We start from the raw sequence: 19,760 nt of genomic DNA on the forward strand, positions 1-19,760 counted from the left end.
TAGTAATAAAATATACATGTATATTACAGCTGGTTGTTCTGCAGTAGTATGTTTGTAGAAAGAATGTTTCTGATTTCACATTTGTAGAATACTTGTATAGACTAAAAGAGAGTTAAAAAAAATTGACAGGAGAATAACTCACAAATATTCATCTGTAAATGTTACAAACTGCACAAATATTTGGATTAGAGAAAAGAAAAAAATATTTTTTGGAACCACAGGTGCCAATCTGAATCAACCTGCCTCCTACCAATATAGACAATCCTGGGAGTCAATGGGATGCCTACTGTATAATAGAATGTTTTGGTTTTAATGGTTACAGTGTTTGTAATACATTTTTAGGTGTTCAAAAAGTCCTTTAAATTTGCCAGTTAGGCCTGATTTACACGAGCGTGTGCGTTTTGCGTGCGCAAAATGCACTTAACAGCTGCGTGTGTCATCAGTGTATGATGCGCGGCTGCGCGATTTTCGCGCAGCCGCCATCATTATGACACTCCGTTTGGATGTTTGTAAACAGAAAAGCACGTGGTGCTTTTCTGTTTACATTCAGAGTTTGACAGCTGTAGCGCGAATCACGCAGTTCGCACGGAAGTGCTTCCGTGCGACCTGCGTGGTTTTCACGCACCCATTGACTTCAATGGGTGCGTGATGCGCGAAAAACGGCGAAATATAGAACATGTCGTGAGTTTTACGCAGCGGACTCACGCTGCGCAAAACTCACGCACTGTCTGCACGGCCCCATAGACTAATATAGGTGCGTACGACACGCGTGTAAAGGACGCGCGTCGCACGCGTGTATATTACGCTCGTGTAAATGATGCCTTATAGTCATGTTTATTTCTGTACTTCATCACACTCCCTGACATTTAAATCCTCATTTTTGGGATATTTGAAATCCCAACCTCAATCCACCCATGATTGTTTTTTGTTTTTTTAAATAAAGCAGTTTAGTCACAAAATAATGCAGCCAGCAGTGTAAACAATAGATTTTTTTAATATTCTATTTGCCCTGGCTACATCTGAGTATATATATTTATCTCGATTGCAATGTATTATATATAGATTTATATGTGAATTTTACATAATATGTTAGCTGAAATTTGGTGGAAGAAATATGTAGTAGAAAAGAGCATGCTGTGGATTGTAAAATCTGCAACATGTTCTCAAATCTGCCCTTATTTTGACATGCATTGTAGTGTGTTTTAGAAGGTGTGGAAATCGCCACAAAAATCTAGAGCAGAAAAGCAACATGTCAAATTTGGGGTTATTAAAGACTATGTACTCCTTTTAAATAGTTATATATATATATATATATATATATATATATATATATATATATATATATATATATATAACTACAGTACTTCCTAAATACATTATATTAAGAATTATTTCCACTTTTTTAGATAGAGCTGCCTTGTATTCTGTATACAGAGCAGCTGTATCGTTTGCTAAGAACTGAATCCGTCAGGTCTACCTGTAATCGATCACAACTATGTGATCAATAGTAGCTCGATCCTGTGTGTTAGAAACACACAGGACCCGCTGTCACTGAACCTGTCAGTCCCGCGGACCTGACGGATACAGAATTCAGTGGAAGATACAGCTGCTCTGTATACCATATACAAAGCAGCTATATCTAAAAAAGTAAAAATAATTTGTAATAAAATGTATTTGGAAAGTTACACCAATCACACTGATGCACAATTTGGTTAATTAAAAAAAACTATGTCAAATTTGTACATAACCTTTAAGTTTGGAAAAAACACGGCTTAGGGTCGATCTAATTACAATGTACAAATAAATGAATGGACGGTACAGAGATGTTGTGTAATAATCTTTTTATATCTAGACCTGCAACCATGACAAGGGGGCATCCTCTACATCAAGAGGAGAGAAGCCTTCACCATAATCGTAGTCGGGATTCTTTTACTGTAAGAGCAGTGAATGGAAGTCTCAGCATCAGGATGTTGTCTTGATTGATTGATTCATTGAACAAGTTCAAGAGGGGCCTGGATGCCTTTCTTGTTAGATATAATATCACAAGTTATATGTATTAGATTGCTGGTGATCGGTCGTTGATCCAGAGTTTTACTCTGATTGCCATATTGGGAATTGGACATATGTATGAATAAATTAAGTAACACTTTTTTCATTTGCAAACATTAGAGTGCTGCCTGACTTGGGAATATATTTATCTGGGTTATTGGTCCTGACCCTGGTAACCTTGCACGCATCCATTTTTGGCGAATGTGAGGCTGTTTTTGTATTTTTCTGTATTTTTAGTTGGGGATGAATTTTCTAGTCTAATCTGAAGCAATTGTCAACTGCCTCATAAAAGGGTTTTTGCCTTCACTTGGATCGGTAGGATTATATGTTGGACTTGTGATGAACCTGTGTAATTTTTCAACCTTATCATCTATGTAACTATGTGTTAACGTGGCTTTATTATTTCTTATTTATATACATAGCCTGCCAGATATTTGACCCTGGACATAGTTTTAGCAACTAGTATGAAAACCTTCACTGTATGCATTGTTAACCTGCACTCTCCAGACAACTGGATATCAGTGCCCAGAGTTTTTGTTACAAAGTACTACTACATGTTTAGAACACTTTTACGTTTACCTTATGCATATTTATATTTGCTTCTACATTGTTATCAATTTTTATACAATACATAACTATCTGGTGCTATAAATGTTTCTCATTATTGGTACTGAATGTCACTGAATGTCACCTCTGCTCTTCTTGGCATTCATCGTTGGTCTTTTAAATAGATTTTTTTTTGTAGATGTTTTAAAAGTTCAGTAGCAAAAGAATTTAGAAAAGAAGAAGAGTTCACACAAGGCATAAAAGCTCGCAGCGTATCCGACCTGTGCGCTGCAGAGCATTCCGGGCGATAAACCGCACCAAACTGTGGTGCACTTTTTCCCCCAGAATGTCCACTGCGGAAAACTGCAGCAGTTTCATCCCAGGAGAGCGCTGCCGCCTGTGATTGGCTGCAGCGGCAGTGACATGGGATGAAGCGTCATCCCAGGAGGCCGGCCCTCTGACCTCATCCAGGCCGGCCTCCTGGGATGATATTTCATCATATGTGACCGCCACTACAACCTGTAATTGGCTGCAGCGGCAGTGACATGAGATGAAGCGTCATCCCAGGAGGCCGGCCCTCTGACCTCATCCAGGCCGGCCTCCCGGGATGATGTTTCATCCTATGTGACCGCCGCTACAGCCTGTGATTGGCTGCAGTGGTAACACGGGATGAAACGTTATCCCAGGAGGCCGCGCTGAAGGGAGGAACACAGACTTCTGGGTAAGTATGAGAGTTCTTTTTTTTGGACTTGTGTTACTAAATCAGGCAGAAAAAAATAGATCAGTAAAGGGGATGATTTTCAGCACAGGAAAGGTATAATTATTGTAAATAGAGACGGATTTAAAAATACCTGCTAAGATTTGATTGGAAGATAACAAAAATATGCTATGGCACATGCATTAACCGGTATCCCAAAAAAGGGATTTAATGTGCTTGACAGGTCTCTTGTGTGGTTGTCTTACATGCACAATGTGCTCTCAAATATCCCTTAGGCCAGGATCACACACAGATCTGATGCAGTTTTTGCTGCCGTTTTTGGCTCAGTTTTTTCATCCAAAGCCAGAAGTGGATCCAAAAGGAAGGAAAGGTATAAAGAAAAGACTGATGCATCTTTTTCTTTTGTGACCACTCCTTTGTTGGGCTAAAAAAAAACTGAGCCAAAAACTGCAGCAAAAACTTAAAAAAAAAAAGTATTTGTGATCCTGGCCTTAAAGAGGCATTGTCTTGAAAACATTGATAACTGGGTGTTACCATTCCCCTAGTATGGGGGTTTCCCTCTACACCCTATTGACAAGAGGAATAGTAATGCCCGGTTATCAATTTATTCACACATTTCCAGCAATTGTTATTATCATCCAATGATCTTGTATTCAGCCGAGTGGAGAGGTTGGTTTATTAATCATTTATCTTTATTCCTTGTCTTGTTGTTTCCATATTAAAGGCAAGCTCTATTATTGGGATCCTTATGTATGAATTGTTTTTTTTTAGATATTTTTAATTATCCGTCAGATGTATTTCTTGTATCAAAAATGAAGTATTTATAATTGTTCATCCGTATCATTATGGGTGTGCACACTTTTTTTGTGTGTTGTCGCTTCTTGTATGGAAAAAAAGTTACTGCTGGCTAGAATAAAAAGGTTTAAAAACACTTAGTGCATCGCAGTTGCTGCACTTGGGGCTGCGTAGCCGCAGGTCTGTGAGAGTGCCCATACTGATCTCTGTCCACCGCCAAAAGTGCCTACAATGGGCATGTGAGCCTCAGAACTGGACACTGAAGCAATAGAAGAAGGTGCCCAGTACTAGTGGTATATGGTGGTATTATTTAGGAATTTAATTACAGTAAATGTGGGAACCATGTGGCGTTATTATGTGGGATTTTTAAGGTTATTTCTTTTGGGGTAGAATATCTCTGTACATATGCCATCCAACAGGGCATGTACAGCAGCATACAGAGGCTGCACAGTTCAGTACTAAGGAACTGGATGGCCTCCGTGCACTGTCTATGGGCCCCTTGTATAGGGCTCGGCCATGTGCAAGAGCTATTAGTTTAGAGATATGAATAGAGTTATGCCAAGATCAATCTATCTATCTATCTATCTATCTATCTATCTATCTATCTATCTATCTATCTATCTATCTATCTATCTATCTATCTATCTATCTATCTATCTATCTATCTATCTATCTATCTATGATCCATCTGTTCTGTTCTTTACCTATCTCTGTGTCCGTCACTCTGTCGATCTCTATAACAGTGGTGTTTAGTGAGAGCAGACTATTAGACAAGCTTCTTTAACCTAGAAATCCTTGTTTCTCAGTTAAAATGACACTGAATTCTTTACACCTGGACAGATTCGGTGACAACGGATTAAGACAGACACCTTATTAAACATCTTGTAGCAGGTTACAAAACAAGGACAATCTTGAAAGGTCAGATCCAGGCTGACAGGCGCTGCCTCTGTACATCAAATTAAACAGAGTGACTCAGAGTCTCAATTACTGTTCAGGAACAGCACCAACATCTTGTGGGAGATTCACCCAATGGCAATTTGGCATCACATGGAGATCGGGATGTTTTGAACTGAAGGTCAGGAGATCTGTATGTTGCATACGATGTCAGTGTGATGGATCCTGACTTCTTTTGCTAGTGTAGGTAGGATTAAAATATATTAGTTTGAATGAGTATGTAGGTTATAACAACCATACTCTGATATGACAATACAGTTTCATTACATATAGTAAAAAACATAAAACACATAAAGTAGACTATTGCAATATAACAAATACGTCTGCCAGATTGATTGTAAAAATAACTTTAGGCAATAAACGTTGAATCATCTCTTTATATTCATATTTGTACACTTATAGATTGTCGCTATTCGTAAAAAATCAGATGACATATGAGAACGTTTGGAGCCCCTTTCAATATTGTGCCAGTAAACTCTAGTATGAACATTTTTACTAGCACCCTAATATAATGTGTTGTGCCCACGATCGCTGACTGCCGGCACATCCTACATACTGGCAGTCGCGACCGCAGGACACTCTCTTCATGCCAGCGTCTCCCTCCCCAGAGATGCCGGCACACACGGCTGCAGCTCCCCCACTGAATACTGTAGGCCAGCGCACGCACCAAGCAAAATTTCCCTAGCCAATCCAATACATCCTGGACCTTAAAAAGGGCTCTACCCTTCCTCTCCTTGCCTGAGCGTTGTTGTATCTGCCCATGTTAGTCTTTGCAAATGGTCCCTTAGTTATATCCTGTATTTAGTGTTCCCGTTTACTGTATCCCGTATCCAATAATTGTGTTTGCTCCAGTGCGTAATCTAGTGTCGAGAGTGTCATCTGTGCCAAGTGCCATCTGTGCCAAGTGTCTGCTACGCCATGTGTTTCTCTTGCCACGTGTCTGCTACGCCGAGTGTTTGCGCTTGTCCTAGAGACTGTTATTGACTATTGTTTGGCCAGCTGCTACTCCGCTACGGCGGAGCGGCCTGGTGGGTCCACATACCCCATAGCCATAACATAATGTTATTATTGTAGTTATTTGAAGTGTCAAAAGAAAAGCTGAGAGAGGTAACATAATGCCAGCTGCTACATTGTCAGAATACAAGCTACTAGAAGTGGCGCTACTGTATTATGCTAAAAATTCCAGAGCCCTGGAGTGTTATCTTCAGATAACAATACATTATGGAATTAATATGAATGCACTGTCCTAAAATAATAATAGTATAATAATAATAATTTAGTCCGTTCTTGGTACCACTGCTTGAGAACCACACGTTAACATTGCCTTCCCCTTAAAACTTCACCCACATGTCTTCTTCATAACTGGGGACATGGCTAACAGCGCTCTGTTCGGTGGGGCTGTACAACAGGAGTTCTGTATCTGCTGTTCTAGCTGTGAATCTACAGTATCATACAGTACATTATACTGTATTGGGGGAATATGTGTGGGCATTATACTGTATGGGGGCATGTGTGGGCATTATACTGTATGGGCATTATACACTGTGGGGGCAGCTATTTGGCATTATAATGTGTGGGAGGCACTATGGGGTATTATACTGTGTGTGGGGGAGCAGCTAAAGAGACATCATTATGTGTGGGGGTTCTATGGGGGCATTATACTGTGGGGAGGCTTTATGGGAGCATGATACTTTGTGGGGTGGACCGGGTGTATATGGGTGGGGATTGGGCGGGGTTAGAGGCCCAATTAGCCCCTTTCTTAGTCAGGTTGGTTAATGGTTTGTCCAATTCAGAAAACCCCATTATAAACATTCTGTAATATTAAGCAAACCCTAGTATTTTCAGCAGACCCTCAAGGGTATTGGGTTGAACCAACCCCTTAATAGCCTTAGAGGGGTTCATACGGACGCCTGCAGCTGAAACAATATAGCCAAGAAAGGTAACTTCAGGTACAGCAAAAACATATTTTTCCAATTGAGTAAAAAAAAATTTTTGTAAATCTGAGCTAACAAGAACAATGTGACCTGATAAATCCAAGGAAAAATAAAAAATATCACAACATAAACCACCGAGAATTTGCATACAATGACATAGCAAAATAGACCCTCAGGTGTGATGAATGTGTTTCTCCATTAGTTCCCCTAACGTCTATGAATACGATTATAAGTTCCTCTGAGATCTTGCTTAGTAATGTATAGGGCTCCCTGGAGCTGCTTAAATGTCAGGTATTAAGGGCAAGGGATATTGATTTTTAATCGTAATCTCGTTCAATTCCCTGTAATCAATACAAAGCCACAAAAAAACAATGTTTCTATAGGATAAGTGGAAGCCTGGAAAAACTCTAAAGCTTTCTACGATGTAATCTGTTAGACTCTGTTGTTCAAGTGGAGAGAGTTAAAATATTTTGTCCTTAAAAAGGCGGGATCCAGGAATAATGTCAATGGCGCCATCATATTCCCTATGAGGGGGTAACTTGTCACTTAAGTCCTTAAAAGCTACAGGATTCTCAGGAAGACAGTCTTTAATAATATTACAGGATAAAGGCAAGCAATGATGATGACACTCCAGGTTCCACTTACTGACGTCACATAGACACAAGTCAATCGGTAGATCATGCTTGTGTAACCAGGGCAACCCCAAAACCACTATATTAGACAAAGAATTCAAAATACGAAATGATGAGCCTTCAAAATGCAAGGATCCAACCAGGACAGAGGTTTCACAAGCTTTGTAGACAATTTTCTCTTGCAATAATAGAGTACTATCAACAGCAGAAAACAGAATAGTTAGGCCCCCTGCACATGGCCGCAGCCCCAGATTATGGCAAGGACGGGCCACGGACTGTCACACGCATTTGCGAGCCGTGCTCACATTAAAAGGTATATGAGCACGGTCTGTAAATGCAAAAGATGTCCTATTTTTTGCGGGTCATTTCTACGGCCCGGACACTTACCCGTAAATAAAGGTGAAGTTGTCTGTGGCCCATAGAAATAAATGGATCAGTATTTTTATCCGCAATTACAGATCCATAAAAATTTAAATTATGGTCGTGTGCATGAGGCCTTAAGCTTAATCAGAGGCAATTCAACATTATTGTAAAGGATTTGCCAGACACAGCTTCTGTGTCGGCGCCCGTGGTTAATCAGCCTGCATCTGTGCCTAGGTCTGCTGGAGTGACTCGATCTGCTACCACTCAGGTTGGTAGGTTGAGAAGTGGGAGAACCTATCACAGCCCTGCCAGACAGTTCTAGCTCCCGCCCCTGGTCTATGTATACCTTCATTTGCTGCTTGTCCTTTGCCTGTGATTCTCCTGTTTCCTGGCGCTGCTGTTCCTGCTATATACAATTGACCTCTGCTTCATATCGATCCTGGCTTGACTGACTACTATTCTTCTGCTCTGCTTTTGTTACCACGCACTCTCCTGGTTTGACTCGGCTCGTTCACTCTCCTATTGCTCACGGTGTTGCTGTGGGCAACTGCCCCACTTCCCTGCTTCAGTGTACCCTTGCCCTGTGTTGTCTGTCGTGCACATATTGAGTGTAGGGACCGTCGCCCAGTTATACGCCGTCGCCTAGGACGGGCCGTGCAAGTAAGCAGGGACTGTGTTGCGGGTAGATTAGGGCTCACCTGTCTGTCTCCCTACCCCGCCATTACAATTATGTTCACATTAATATCAATTCAATTGACATCTGCTCCACTATCAAGTAGAGCCCCAACACTCAGAGTCTTATTTTCAAGCAATAACTGAACAGGTAACAAAATCTTGGTTAAATCAGAAAAAAATACCTGTGCGTCAAGATGGGCTTTCCCAGACCCCCCTAGATGCTGGAGTTATCCGGCGATTGCTTCTTAGGACAGGAGTTGACCAGATTACCCAGATCACTACAGTAGAAGTAAAGGCCTAGCTTCCTACTTTTTGTCTGCTCATTCTGGAAGAAGTAAGTAACCCCCCAAACTGCATGGGTTCCTCAACTTGTGGTAAAGTAGTTTTCCCATAAGATCAGGAGACAAGCCAGTCCTTTCAGAGCGACGTTCTTGCAATCTCCTGTCCAGTCTGTTAGACAAAGTAATAAAGGACTTCAGAGTCAGCATTGCATAATGACCTTAACCCCTTAACATATTATCACGTACTTGCACGTCACAGGAAGGGTCCCCTTCCCGCATTCTGACATGCATGTACGTTCATGTCCTAATAGAGTGCCTCTCAGTTTCACACAGTAATGCTTTGGTATACTGAGCATACCAAAGCATTATATCAGCGATCAGAAGATCACAATGTGAAGTCCCCTAGTTGAACTAAAACAAAATAATTTAATGCAGTTAAATGACGTTTTAAAATTGCACAGTTAAAATATAAGAAAACCATTTTTTTCCATAAAAAAATTGTTTCATTTTGCAAAAGTGAAAATAAAAAATGCACATAATAAGTATCGCCGCGGTGGTAATGACCCAAACAAAAAAAAATAACGTTATTTAAACTGCATGGTACAAAAGAAACACAAAAAACAACCGAGGAATTACTTATTTTTCCATTCCACCCCAAAAAACATTTATATAAGTTATTCAATAAGCCGCATGTACCCCAAAATTGTACCGACAATAACTATACCTCGTCCCACAAAAAACAAGCCCACATATGCCTACAACAGAAAAATACAATAAAATCTTTGTTAAAAGGTGTTTTTATTGTGCAGAAGTCGTAAAACATTAAAGGCTATGTAAACATCAGAAGATTTTTTATTTTTTTTTTTTACTAAAACAGTGTATAGAACAAGCATATAGAAGCCGTATCCTGCGCTAAAACCTGAATCTGTCTGGTCAGTGGCACTGACGAATTCGGTGACAGCGGATCCTGACTCTATTGCAGTGGCGGCTGGCGTTAAGTCACAGCGCAAGGGTGCGCCTTGGTAAGTACATAATAGATACATAGTAAGTACATAATAGATACATAGTGCACATTCTAGATGGAAAGCTATTCACACATCTGTTACTCTGGTCCCTTGTTCGGTGCCGCTTGCCTTTATTGTCAGCCCCTGTATTCATTTATTTACAAACTTTACATTTTTGGAAATGAGACCTGTGTCTCTATACCTATAGACCCTTCTAGTTGCCAAATATGTATCCCAGGAGCAAGTAAGAGTACTACTTGACATACACCTAGTAAATCTTCCGAGCACAATTGTACCAGCGGGATTTGTAAAGCACGACCAGCGCAGGTTTTTACAAATGAATGTATGGCTGTTAAAAGGCTTATTAATAAAAGTTGACCCCTATATTGTGTATTTCTAGTCAGTGTATTTGTAGTAATAAAATCTAGTCTCGTATTTTTGTCATTTTCCTTAGATTGCCAATACCGTTGTCTATGTGATTGATAAGCTTTACAAGACCTTTCTTCATAATATGCCGATTCATACTCCGACCTGCATTTATTATGTTATGTTCTTTTTTACAGCTAGATATTTCCTCAGGTAACCCAAACTCCAGATTTATCAGAAGAAGAAAACAATTTGGTTGTGAAATTTAAAACCTTTAAATAAAAAAGTGCGCAAATTAATTATTGCGGCCTGTAATAATCTGGCGTGAAAAATCATCTCCAGTCGACCACGTGAGAAAATAGTCCCTTGGCGTCCCATGAGTGGGACATTTTCTGACCTGCAAAGTGTTAACACCTCAGATCTGTGTCATACAGTCCAGCCAGGCAGCTGTTTTATAGATTCTCTTGGCTTTTTTTTCAGTGATTTGTATTTAACTCCATCGTGCGTCTTTTAACAAGAGGATATGCCACGTGAGAGCCACTGTATGCTGCTTTGGAGGAGGGGAGCGCTGTTAGTTCATTCAGCCATATAAGGGATGGAGTTGAGCGGCCGCATCTCTTATGTCTCAGGGGATTAGGAGGAACAGGAGCCCTCCCTCCCCATCTCTCTATTCTTATTAGTGCAGGACTGGTACTAAGCAGGATGGATAGAGCGGGGTGTGACAATGTCCTCTTTCGGCTTGAGATACGCAACAATCTTCTATCCCCAGGAAAACAAATGTCTCCCATTATATCATACACCTGACAAGTGCATTGTGTGCAGATCATCTTTTCTGTAGGACTTCCCTGCCTCCATATTGGAGGAAAAACACCTACAAGTTCTTTTGGGGCAGGAACGCTCAAGCTGTGGTTTGAAGCAGCAAAAAAAAAAAGGAAAAGAATCCAAGTAGAAAATAGTTGCTGCACTAGAGGGATAAAAGGATAATGTCATTTTATTTCTATTAGATTTTCAGGCTGAAGCAATGTAGAAAGATGCGATGGTGACACTTTCTTATTTCACTGAGGCTTGTAAAACACTGAGGAATCTTTTTATTTTTCTATAGATTTCTAAAGCTTACAGCCCATTAAATGGGCACCTAAAGCTCTAAAAAAAAAAAAAAACTCCCGGAACCACACGCCTGTTCTTATATGCAAGTAAAGATGTAGCAGCGCTGTACAAATGGAACAAAAAAACAAGCACAGGATAGATTATGGACTCATAGAGATAGCAGCGCTGACTTTTGCTTTGTCATATCATGATGTGTTATCTGAAGATTACATAGGACTGCGTCTCTAGACCATCTCATTTATCTCAGCAAAAATCCAGCTGTCAAGTGATAAGCAATTTTTTTTTTTACTTTCAGTAATTAAAGGCCCTTTTACACGGGCCAATGATCGGGCAAGCTAGTGTTCATATGAATGCTTGTTCCCGACCATTGCCCTGTGTGAACAGGGCATCGATCAGACAATGAACAATCATCGGCTGATCGTGTCGTTTAGGCTGGATTCACACGAGCATGTTCGGTCCGTAATGGACAGAACGTATTTTGGCCACAAGTACCGGACCGAACACACTGCAGGGAGCCGGGCTCCTAGCATCATAGTTATGTACGATGCTAGGAGTCCCTGCCTCGCTGCCGGACAACTAACTGTCCTGTACTGTAATCATGTTTTCAGTACGGGACAGTAGTTCCACGGAGAGGCAGGGACTCCTAGCGTCGTACATAACTATGATGCTAGGAGCCCGGCCCCCTGCAGTGTGTTCGGTCTGGGACTTGCGGCCAAAATATGTTCCGTCCTTTACGGACGTAATGTGCTCGTGTGAATCCAGCCTAATGCAGCAAAATATTATTGTTTTCGGCAGCACATCTCCCTGTGTAAACAGGAGGATGTGCTGCCAACATGATAGAAATGCATAGGAACAAGTGCTCGCAATAACGATCGCTTGTCCCCATACATAACCAAGCATTGCTCCATGTAAAAGGAGCAAACGGGTGCCGATCAATGAGGTGCCTCATTGATCAGCGCTCGTTTTCCCGGCCTATGTCGTGCCGTGTAATAGGACCTTTCACTCTCAATCACAAACACAATGAGACAACTATTGCAATATGAGTCTGATAAAGTGCCTCATGAGTTTCCATTGGGATTAGTGGCATACATGAAAGGAAGGTGGCCCCATCGCAAATATCAAAATGGATTCAATAATATAGTGTCGGGTTTTGCCACCAAAGGCAGAAGGGTCTATTGTTTGTTTTTACCTCCATGTCCCTTCCATGATCCTTGGGCTAATTCCTCACCCCTTTGCTAGCTAACAATGCTGTTCCTGCGGGTGTAAGGTGCCTGGGGCAGCAAATGTGACTGTACTTTTATTTATTTTATTTCTTAGCAGGCTAAAGACCAAGCATGCGTCTGTAAATGTTGTGTATTAGCAGCAGTTCTATGTAATTTTAGTGTGTTGCTGCCACCTAGTGGTGAAACTACAATAGTATTTGGTAATGCGCTGTTGCGTTATGTAGATAGGACCTGTGGTCACATGACTAGGATGTGCAGGTCCTCATGGAAGTATTGTTGACAGGCTGTGGTGGTGCTTCTTTGGCAGCAGGGAGGTGCAGCTTCGGGCGCCATTACTAAGGGGGATTTTTAAATTGAACACGGTAGCACCATGTGGTATAAATAAGGATTTATTTTTTTTACAGGGTTTTAGAGTACCAAATCATTCTGGTAATATTAAATTTCAGCAAATAATATATTTTTCTTATGGAAGAAAAGGAAGAAATTATTTTTTTCCATACGCGGATGTCTTAGTCACAATTTACACTATATACCTTAATAGCATGTGCATTAGTAATTTCACACAACACAGTGGTCATACATCTTTTATTTCACATATGGAGCCATGCATGATTTTTGTTTGCCTTTTTTGCACTCATACACTTCTTCACACTTTACCACCCGCTTTTTTTCCTTTCTTTTTTTCCACCTTTCACTTATATATGTTTATTGCCCTTGTATATTTCACTTATGTTTGCAGTGTTTTGATTACGTTTGTTGTGTCTTTTTAGGACCAGTATTTTTGAAGTGTGTGATACTGTATACATTAATCCATACGTGTTCTGAGAATAGGATAACTACCCCATCTTTACCATCTTTGTACATTGACCACCTCCTTTCTCGAGATAATAAGGGACAAAGAAAAAGAAAAAAACAGCCCTATAATGTAAAGATGAAAAAGTCCAAGAACAACAGGTGAATAACCTGAAAATACCTTCTCCATTATTATAAGTGTTTTACATTGGACTTTTCATTAGATATATAAATTTTGATGAAGCAAAAGTGACACTAGGTATCTGATTTTCTTCCATTTATAAATGGATATTGCTTGTTTAATTTTTTCATACACAATCTAGTGAGATACTTGATTATTCAATAGTTTTGCATTAGGTATTCTTTGCGGCTTCCCCGGCATTCATAGGCTGTGTGGCATGTTACATTTTATTATATGGTACATTTGATTTGATTTGAGGTATAGTTTGTTGTCTCTATATGTTATCTGAATAAGCATAGCACTTTGCACATTACAATTTTGTGAGATACATGTACGTACATACCGTTTTTTTGCGCCGCTCTATAATGGGTTTTTAGAATTGTTTTTTTTTTTCAATGGGGGTGCCCCTGATCGAGCAATATGGCGTTATAATGATGCTCAACTGAAAATAGATTGCATATCTCAGTGTAAATTGTTACTTGATTTTGTGTTATGGATTGGGTATTTTTTATCTTCTTTCCAATATATAGCACCACATAATGTATTCTAGCACTTTGCACTTTTTCATATATGCACTATATTTACTGTACATAAATGTATATGGTGTAGAAATTTTTACCTTCTCTTTTCCCATCCCTTGGTTGAACTTGATGGACATGTGTCTTTTTTCAACCGTACTATGTAACTATGTAACTATATTTGGATAAAAGAAGCTTGTTTCATATATTACCTTTTCACTTTGCTTTTATATTTGTATCATACTTTATACTTATCGCAACAACATAGGCACTTGTACTGTAGTAAGCTATGTACAAAATACACCATTATATATATATATATATACTTATTCTGTTTGGGATGAAATAGACATATCTATGGCTGCAAAGAGATGCTACATGTTGCATTCTTCATTTTACTGGTACCTTAAATATGTACAGTATATGTGGAAATTATGGATACGCTGTTGGGCATATGACTGTGATGAGGGAAGGAGATACCTGTTAGTGACCAGGTCGCAAGTGCTGATGCATCAGTACAGAGCAGGCCAAGAGTGAACGGGGTCAAAGACTGAGGCAGTGGTAGTGTAAGGAGCGCAATGTGGCCAGAGGCAGAAAGACGGAGGCTGAATGCCGCAATCCTGAGTGGAAGCAAGCAGTAGGCTATGACTTATTGGCTGGAGAGTGCCACCACAAGTAAGAGAGTGTCAGAGCCGAGGAGAGAACTATCCTGCCCTTACTGTCCTTACATCTGTGCGCATTGCGCTGATGAGTCACTGCCAGAGAGTGTGAGAAAGCATTTAAAAGGGAATACACCACAGCCAACCATTGTGAATAGTTGTTTGCAGAGACTGTAATTAAGATTTGTGCCCAGTGTGGAACCAGCAAGCGTAATGTGCATGAGTCAATAACCGCCACCAGTAAAACTAATGGGATTAACCAGGGCTTGGCCCCTTTCACCAAAAGCCCCATAGCTACTGCATGGTCTGCCTATATGACATGTACACCTTTGATTTGGATTCAGATAGAGATGTCTTTCATACAGAAGTGAGCCAGACAGGGGTAACATACTATATGAGCAGCAGTGACTATGCTGAACATAAAGCTGGGATACCTTCTTAACTCTATATTTTAAGCACAGTCAGGGCAATATTCACTTATCCACCGATCCTAAAAGAGATCAACATTTCCATGTCCTTCAGTCGCAACACTTGCAAAGCTTGGATTACCACTAAGTGATTTATCAGCCACTATATAGTAAAATAAGTCCACTAACTAGGCCTCATCTTAAAGATCTGAATGGACAGTGTCAGAGCGAAGAAATCATGCCCCCTTGCCATTTATTTAGATAGAAACACCCCAGTTCAGGGGCTCATTTACATATGGAGCGCCAAATATAAGGGCAACGATATGTAAATAACGAAGGAAGATAGGAAAAAAATGTAAAGTGAGACGGTGTTTGTGCAGCCCTCCCCATTACATGCTGCACTCAGCTGGTGAATGGTTCTCTTTAAAGTAGGAGCTATAGGCCTGTGCTATAAGGTGTCACAGAATTATTGTGTCCATGTTCAACCACATGCTACTGCTACCAAACGTTAAACTTGGTTGCAACGTTTTCTTTTTTTTTTTAAATGCCTAATGCCATCATACAGCAATAGACTCTTTTTTTAATGCTGCTAAATAAATTTAAATCTACAAGAATTAAATAAAAAAAGATGTCATTGTGTACCACAGGGTTCAGTGCTGGGACCACTATTATTCAACTTATTTATTAAAGATATAAAGGATGGGATTAATTGGGCTCTTTCAATTTTGCAGATGACACCAAGCTATGTAGATAATGTTCAGTCTATGGATGATGCTCGTTAATTGCAAGTGGATTTAAACAAACTAAGGCCCCATGCACACGAACGTAAAAATGCCCGGTAATCACGGGCCATAATTACGGCCCGTAATTACGTGCCCATAGACTTCTATTGGCCACGGGTACCTCCCCGTATGCTTACGGGAAGGTGCCCGTGCCGTTGAAAAATATAGAACATGTCCTATTTTAGGCCGTAATTACGGCACGGGCAGGCCCATAGAAGTCTATGGGGCTCCCGTAATTACGGGTGACTACGTGTGTGCACCCGTAATTACGGGAGCGTTGCTAGGTGACGTCAGTATATAGTCACTGTCCAGGGTGCTGAAAGAGTTAACTGATCGGCAGTAACTCTTTCAGCACTAGGGACAGTGACTTCCGATTACAATATAAATCAATGTGTAAAAAAAATAGAAGTTCATACTTACCCAGAACTTCTTCCTCTAGTCCGGCCTCCCGGGATGACGTTTCAGCCTATATGACCGCCGCAGCCAATCACAGGCTGCAGCGGTCACATGGACTGCCGCGTCATCCAGGGAGGTCGGGCTGGATGTCGAAAGAGGGACGCGTCACCAAGACAACGGCCGGGTAAGTAGGAATTTCTTTTACTTTTACCTCGGAAAGGGCTGCCCCTTCTCTCTATCCTGCACTGATAGAGAGAATGGGCTGCCGATTAGTGCAGTGCAATTTTGCAGCGAAAACGTGCCCGTAAATACGGGTGGAATACTGGTGACACCGGACACGTATTTACAGACACGGGTCCGTAAATACTGGTGCAATACGGGTCGAATACGTGTGAACAAGGACCCGTATTTACGCCAGTATTTATGGGAGGGAAAAAATATGTTCGTGTGCATGAGGCCTAAGTGTTTGGGCGTCCACTTAGCAAATGAAGTTTAATGTAGATAAATGTAAAGTTATGCACCTGGGTACGAACAACCTGCATGCATCATATGTCCTAGGGGGAGCTACACTGGGGGAGTCACTTGTTGAGAAGGATCTGGGTGTACTTGTAAATCATAAACTAAATAACAGCATGCAATGTCAATCAGCTGCTTCAAAGGCCAGCAGGATATTGTCGTGTATTAAAAGAGGCATGGACTCGCGGGACAGGGATTTAATATTGCCACTTTACAAAGCATTAGTGAGGCCTCATCTAGAATATGCAGTTCAGTTCTGGGCTCCAGTTCATAGAAAGGATGCCCTGGAGTTAGAAAAAATACAAAGAAGAGCAACGAAGCTAATAAGGGGCATGGAAAATCTAAGTTATGAGGAAAGATTAAAAGAATTAAACCTATTAAGCCTTGAAAAAAAGACATCTAAGGGGGGGACATGATTGATTTATATAAATATATTAATGGCACATACAAAAAATATGGTGAAATCCTGTTCCATGTAAAACCCCCTCAAAAAACAAGGGGGCACTCCCTCCGTCTGGAGAAAAAAAGGTTCAACCTACAGAGGCGACAAGTCTTCTTTTCTGTGAGAACTGTGAATCTATGGAATAGTCACCGCAGGAGCTGGTCACAGCAGGGACAGTAGATGGCTTTAAAAAAGGGTTAGATAATGTCCTAGAACAAAAAAATATAAGCTCCTATGTGTAGAAATGTTTACCTTCCCTTTTCCCACTTCGTGGTTGAACTCGATGGACATGTGTCTTTTTTTCAACCGTACTTACTATGTAACTATGTAACTATGTAACTGTGCCAGATATCTGAAGCAAAAAAAAAATCAACATTTCCATAAAGTGCCACTTGCCTCCGTGATCGCGCTATTTCCTAATAAATGGATAACTTATATTCAATTATGGTTTGACTTTGCAGGTAAAATATTTGTTTCCGCAATAGACAGGTGACCATATCTAGCCTATGTAGGACAAAGGGCTTCCAGCTGCCTAGGAGAACAGGTCCAGTTGGCATGTACTAATCATTTCAGCCCATGTGTCTGAATTTTCGCTATGCTGTCACTTGTCATTTCCAAGCTTTGCATATCACATTATTTGCAGATACAGGACTATTAAGCTGTCACAATATCTTCTCAAGTCAAAACTCAAGTACAGACTAATTTGAAAGTTTCAGAATATATTTTGTACACCAAGTTTCTATTTTCATTGACATATGTTTTTTTCAGAATGCTTGGCATTTTCGATGTGTTCACCAATGTCTTTCAAGTGCTTCCTAATGGCATATAGGTTGAAGGTGATGTGACTCTCTAATGACACATCAGGATTTTCATAGTTACCAAGAAATGTAGTTTTAGATCACAAATGTCAACCTCTCGGAAATCATGTCCCTGACGAAAATTATATAAGAGACATGAGTCCTCCATTGTGTATTTTTGGCATGTTTGCTTATGTATTAGTCTATCTTGACTATTCTATATATAATTATGCCTGGTCCTTACTTTTCAATCTACTCTGTTCTCAAAGTCTATCTGACCCCATTTTACTTGTCCTTACATTATTATTTACATTATTATTTTACTTTCACCCCTCCAATATTTACAAGAAAATCATTCTAATCCCGATAAAACAGATTAAGGAGTCGGGTTCTGTATAAATAACATGGAAGTCGGCAGTGAGATGAATCCACAGGGTCTGCTGATGTTACTGACATTTCATTACAAAGCTGTATTATACAGAATATTACTCCAGTGGATTAGAAATTAATGTGCTGTGTATGTATGTTTGCATATTGCTGTGTGTGTCTATCTGACTATATATCACTAACCATATCTCCGGAATCCTTTTATACCCATGCACATAATAAAGTCAGTCACCTAAGAATTCCTACTGTTATTACAGCTTAATGGATCTGTATGAAGATTAGCCAAGGTTCTGTCAATAGGTGGATAAACACTATTGTGTATCCCACGGAGAGTCAGACTTCCTCACCCAACTCAACTTTTATGTGCAGACAGATCTAATTTTAGGATATTTATTTACTTTGCTGGTAGTAATAAAGCTTTCTGATGTTGAGTTGCTATGAATATTTTTTTTTAATGATTTCATTTTTGTAAGTTGGTGGATGGTTCAAATCAGAAGCGCAGATATGTAAATGAGGTCACAGTATTGTGTTTTACACTGTGACCATAAAACTGCTTTGCCGGTGTGTGTTCTTTGGGTGTGCCTGGCATTAGGGAGGTTTTATTACCATGTCTGGCCTGTTATATTTTTGGACTTCCGCTGCTGCTAATGTTAATAATCCAGAAAATAACTATTTCTTAGGCACTTGCAGTGCCCTTATATACAGTATGTTCTTTAAAGTGCCACCTAACAATGGCGTACATAGAAGAGAAAGGGGCCCCATAGAAAAGATCAAATTGGATCCCCTATTATGCGGCCAAATATTGCCACCCTGAACAGAAACGTCTGGTGTTTATTTCCCCTTCCATTGAATTTCCATGACCCTTAAACCTCCCCTAGTCCTACACTGGTACTTGCCACCCAATATCTAAGACCAACCATGGCTGGGCTCCTTCTCTTTCTTCAATAGCCCCATATTAGCCGTATGGATGCCTCTATGGTACGTATGCTCTGGTTACTTAACCAAATAAAGTTTCTGGTGTAAAGGTGTAAATAAGACTTAAAAAGGCCACTGAGTATTTTCTTTGTAGCCTTACCCCATCAACTTTCTACTTTCTCTACTTCAATAGCCTCTTCTGCTCATGGGCATACAGAGCACTTTTTTTTTTCCTTAAATGCTAAATTGCGGGATTACTTGTTGCACTGAATATATTATATGGTTCATGTCTATATCCTTATATATTAGTATGCGGCTGAC

Source organism: Rhinoderma darwinii, chromosome 10 (assembly GCF_050947455.1).
Source record: "Rhinoderma darwinii isolate aRhiDar2 chromosome 10, aRhiDar2.hap1, whole genome shotgun sequence".
In the NCBI taxonomy this organism is placed as follows: Eukaryota; Metazoa; Chordata; class Amphibia; order Anura; family Rhinodermatidae; genus Rhinoderma; species Rhinoderma darwinii.